Source organism: Uranotaenia lowii, chromosome 3 (assembly GCF_029784155.1).
Source record: "Uranotaenia lowii strain MFRU-FL chromosome 3, ASM2978415v1, whole genome shotgun sequence".
NCBI lineage: Eukaryota > Metazoa > Arthropoda > Insecta > Diptera > Culicidae > Uranotaenia > Uranotaenia lowii.
Window position 1 is genome coordinate 23,642,846 of NC_073693.1, and position 5,315 is coordinate 23,648,160.

A 5,315-nucleotide genomic window follows, 5' to 3' on the forward strand; every position below is an offset into this window, starting at 1 on the left:
ATGTTTTATGCAATAACCTATATTTCAAAAGAAGTTAGTCATAAATTTTAATCTTCTTGATGGATTTGTTCTCTATGCAAGCTTTAAGATTTTACAATCGAACTTTTTGTTTTCTAATTTAAGTACATGTTTAGGATTAATTTCGACGGATGAATCCCAACATTGAGATTGTAGAAGTGGTAAAAAGGCCAATGCTTCTGACTGGCTCGTTTAGCAGACTTAAAACAGGACATATTTCATGTTGACAAGTTGAAAAAGTCATCCACCAGTTTGATAAACAAAATATTGTGGTTGAACCTCGTGCTTAATTGTTGGACAGCTAGCAGGTTCAAATTAACAAAAAAAACACTAGAAATAGACTGTAAAACGAATTTTTTGAAGCAGGCACCTCCCAAGTAACAATTTTAACTTCATACCAGCTAGCACAACCCCCTTAAAACAATCGTATTGAGAATTTTGTAAGCGATAAGATTTTCTTGATTTCCTTGATTTTCTTGATTTTCTTGATTTTCTTGATTTTCTTGATTTTCTTGCGTTTCTTGATTTTCTTGATTTTCTTGGTTTTCTTGATTTTCTTGATATTCTTGATATTCTTGATATTCTTGATTTTCTTGATTTTCTTGATTTTCTTGATTTTCTTGATTTTCTTGATTTTCTTGATTTTCTTGATTTTCTTGATTTTCTTGATTTTCTTGATTTTCTTGATTTTCTTGATTTTCTTGATATTCTTGATATTCTTGATATTCTTGATATTCTTGATTTTCTTGATTTTCTTGATTTTCTTGATTTTCTTGATTTTCTTGATTTTCTTGATTTTCTTGATTTTCTTGATTTTCTTGATTTTCTTGATTTTCTTGATTTTCTTGATTTTCTTGATTTTCTTGATTTTCTTGATTTTCTTGATTTTCTTGATTTTCTTGATTTTCTTGATTTTCTTGATTTTCTTGATTTTCTAGATTTTGTTGATTTTCTTGATTTTCTTGATTTTCTTGATTTCTCTGATTTTCTAGATTTTCTGGATTTGGTTGATTTTCTTGATTTTCTTGATTTTCCTAATTTTCTTGATTTTCTTGATTTTCTTGATTTTCTTGATTTTCTTGATTTTCTTGATTTTCTTGATTTTCTCGATTTTCTTGATTTTCTTGATTTTCTTGATTTTCTTGATTTTCTTGATTTTCTTGATTTTCTTGATTTTCTTGATTTTCTTGATTTTCTTGATTCTCTTGATTTTCTTGATTTTCTAGATTTTCTTGATTTTCTTGATTTTCTTGATTTTCTTGATTTTCTTAATTTTCTTGATTTTCTTGATTTTCTTGATTTTCTTGATTTTCTTGATTTTCTTGATTTTCTTGATTTTCTTGATTTTCTTGATTTTCTTGATTTTCTTGATTTTCTTGATTTTCTTGATTTTCTTGATTTTCTTGATTTTCTTGATTTTCTTGATTTTCTTGATTTTCTTGATTTTCTTGATTTTCTTGATTTTCTTGATTTTCTTGATTTTCTTGATTTTCTTGATTTTCTTGATTTTCTTGATTTTCTTGATTTTCTTGATTTTCTTGATTTTCTTGATTTTCTTGATTTTCTTGATTTTCTTGATTTTCTTGATTTTCTTGATTTTCTTGATTTTCTTGATTTTCTTGATTTTCTTAATTTTCTTGATTTTCTTGATTTTCTTGATTTTCTTGATTTTCTTGATCATCTTGATTTTCTTGATTTGCTTGATTTTCTTGATTTTTTTGATTTTCTTGATTTCCTAATTTTATTTTATTTTCCTGATTTTCTCGATTTATTTTATTTTGTTGATGGTATTTATTTTCTGATTTTCTTGATTATTTTGTTTTTTTTCTAGATTTTCTCAATTAGTTTCTATTTCTAAATATTCTTTATGGGTTTGATTTTTTCATATTATGGATTCGATATTCTTAGTTTTGTGGAGCACTTTAATATATTTTTATTTGAGATTTTTTAACTTTTTAATTATAAATTATTTTTCGTTTTTCTGATTTTGTGTTTTTCATATTAATTTTCTTAATTTTCAATTTTCAATGTTTATTCTCTTTTACATGTACTGAATTTTTGAATGGTATAAGTTTTATTTCAAATTTTAAATCCTTCTTCAATCACTTGGGATACCCCGAGGGTATCATAAAAAATTGCAAAAAATTTATAAATTCTAAGTTGAAAACATCAAAGGTACATACTATTTTCATTGTAGGAAATCGAATAATCGTTTTTTTAATCAAAACTTTGAAATAATCAAGAATACAAGAGGCGATAAAATTCCAGTCTTCCACAGTTTCTTTTTTGATCTTGAAGTTGTTTGAATTTTTTCCTTATTTTAAAAAAAAAATTATTTTAATTTTCAATGTTTTTTTTTAGTTTAAAAAAACATTGAAAGTTTTCTGAATTTTTCAGAATTTCATACTTTTTTAAGTTTTAAATTTTCAATTTTTTTTTGTTTTAAACTCTTGAAATTTTTATATTTTCTATGCTGAAAAATTTGTCTTCATGTTTTCATAGATTGTACGATAATAGTGTGTTTAGTCTAGCTCGAGGCGTTTGCTTTAGGATGTTTTACAAAAACTGACCTTTTGCAATTTTCTCTTGCTTCAGAAGTTCATTTCTACCATTCTGCTATCTTTCAAGTATTACCTAGGCCAAATCGATAAATTTTATTTTCATATCTACTTGTTAATGCAAGCTTCACAATATTTGTTTAAGGTTTACCTTAAAGGCGTCGAGCAAAGATAGAAACAACAGAACAAAAGTTGGGTTTCCACAGAATATGTTCGTTTATTGTTAGACATATTTCAATTTGACAGTGCTTTCAAATTTATCACAAAGTGATTTGTTATACATTGGAACAAACTCGTATTATGTGAAGTAAATTTAATTTTTAATGATGTTATTCTCAGAAATGAAAATATTTTGACTTCAGTTTGGATCTTTAAAAAATTAAGAAAACACTCTTTGGCCGAAACTATTTAAAAAAAATCGTCAATTTCTTCTCCCGAACGGTGAGAAAACTGCAGCTCACCTCATTGATCAGTTCACAGGAACGAGTCTCTGAACAATGTTGCACGGGTGCTGCCCAAGATCACTTAATTTATGGATAATTACAAGCTCAACGGCACCCTCATCCCCAAACAATCCGAATGTGGCGATAACCAGATGGCGCAGATTAGCAGAGATCAATTAAAATGATTGCGCACCTGGCTGCGCTGACAATCGCCCGTCACCACCTCACGCCCTCGCATATCGACTTCATGATAAGTCAGTCGCCCTCGATCGGTGTTTGTTTATATTATAGGACCCTTAGCTTAGAGTGAACGTTTGGAGCTGCGAGTTATCCCTAGCTTTGAACGCACCTTAACCGTTAACAAATTGGATGGCGTCATCCTAACTCGCCGGAGGAATGCTCACAGCTGGAATCGATGCAAGACAAGAAACTGGAAGTAAAGTGAAAGTGCCTCAGCAGTTTCCCAGAAGCTCGTTGGCTGGAATTTCTGGTCCTAGAATCGCCTGACTCAGATCACCTGAGACTTTTTTTCCACTAGTGGTTAAGTGATTATTACGTGGCGCTCAAGCCGCTCCCAACTCGTCAGTTCCGAAGCAATTAGCCGCTTCACCGAAATATTCGAATTCCAGACGTATGCAAATTTGAAAAATAATCAACGTAGATTTGACACCTAGATGTCACTAGTGGCATGTTTGTGATATTCAACTTTCATTGTCTAAGAATTTGAAAATTCTCAACTTCATCAGAACAAAAGTGGTATTCAACACGTCAGACGGCGCTGAGGCAAATGCGCTGAATCACAGATATCACACTTAACGTCGTCTGGTCAAGATTTACGACCCGACCCGCCATGCCGTGGAGTGGAGAGTTCAGTGTCATTGGTAAGAGCGTAAAATTAGAAGTAAAGTACGCTACTCAGCACTACAATCTTGGAATCCCCCCCCCATGCCTGAGCTGAGTAAAGAAGTCGTTTGGTTGTTTCCTGTCTGGACGACTTCATGTCAGTGACTACAAAATTGACCCCCTCTTGTTTGAGATAGATTGCTTACTACCATACTGGAAATCCAGAAGGGTTGTCTAACTGGATGTAAGTGTGATCGGTTACGTTTAAGTAATTGGCAGAATTGTCTAAGGAACAACTGTTACAGTAAGTGGGACTAACTGTAACCCTTTTTTCCGATTCTGACGAGTACACTGTTGACGGTATCATACTGATTTAAATTTGACACAATTTCGTACGGGACGTAGACGACCACCCTAAGGTAGAGTTGCCATGTGTCCCGCAAAAGAAGGACGTGTTCCGATTTTTCCAAAAATTTCCTGCCATCTCGCTTTTTTCAACAAAGTTGTCAAACAAAAGAATTAAGTTTTCCTGATTGAACTCAATTAAATTGCTGTATGAAAAATTTAACAACACACCAATAGTATGGTAGCTTTGCGCAGTGGCGATATCGTAACCAATGAAGTTCTACTGAGGTGCGATTATTGCTAGTTGAAACCAATAGTATGGAAAAAAATTTCTTAAATTTTACGATGCACAGCAAAATATTGCTGTAAAGTTGTTCGCAATTAACCATATCAAGAAAATCAAGGAAACAAAAAAAAAATCAAGAAAATTAAAAAAAATAAAGTTTATCAAGAAAAACAATAAAATCAAGCCAATCAAGAAAATCATAAAAATTAAGAAAAACAAGAAAATAAACGAAACCAACCAAATCAAGAAAATCAAGAAAATCAAAAAGGTCAAACACATTAAGAAGATAAAAAAAATTCTAATAAGTCAGGCAAATCAAGAAAATCACAAATCACAAATCAAGAAAATCAAGAAAATCAAGAATATCAAAAAAATCAAGAAAACCAAAAAAATCAAGAAAATCAAGAAAATCAAGAAAATCAAGAAAATCAAGAAAATCAAGAAAATCAAGAAAATCAAGAAAATCAAGAAAATCAAGAAAATCAAGAATATCGAAAATCAAGAAAATCAAGACAATCAAGAAAATCAAGTCAATAAAGTATTTCAAGAAAATCAAGAAAATCAAGAAAATCAAGCAAATCAAGAAAATCATGAAAATCATGAAAATCAAGAAAACCAAGAAAATCAAGAAAATCAAGAAAATCAAGAAAATCAAGAAAATCAAGAAAATCAAGAAAATCAAGAAAATCAAGAAAATCAAGAAAATCAAGAAAATCAAGAAAATCAAGAAAATCAAGAAAATCAAGAAAATCAAAAAAATCAAGAAAATCAAGAAAATCAGAAAAGTCAAGAAAATCATGAAAATTAAGAAAATCAAGAAAA

General features: G+C 30.1%; 1 non-coding gene across 1 annotated transcript; it reads left to right on the forward strand.

Moving 5' to 3' along the window:
* Window positions 1-4,450: 4,450 nt before the first annotated feature.
* LOC129758872 (U4 spliceosomal RNA) lies at window positions 4,451-4,589 on the forward strand. Its single transcript, XR_008740104.1, has one exon. It is a non-coding gene; the product is annotated as a U4 spliceosomal RNA (small nuclear RNA).
* Window positions 4,590-5,315: the final 726 nt, after the last annotated feature.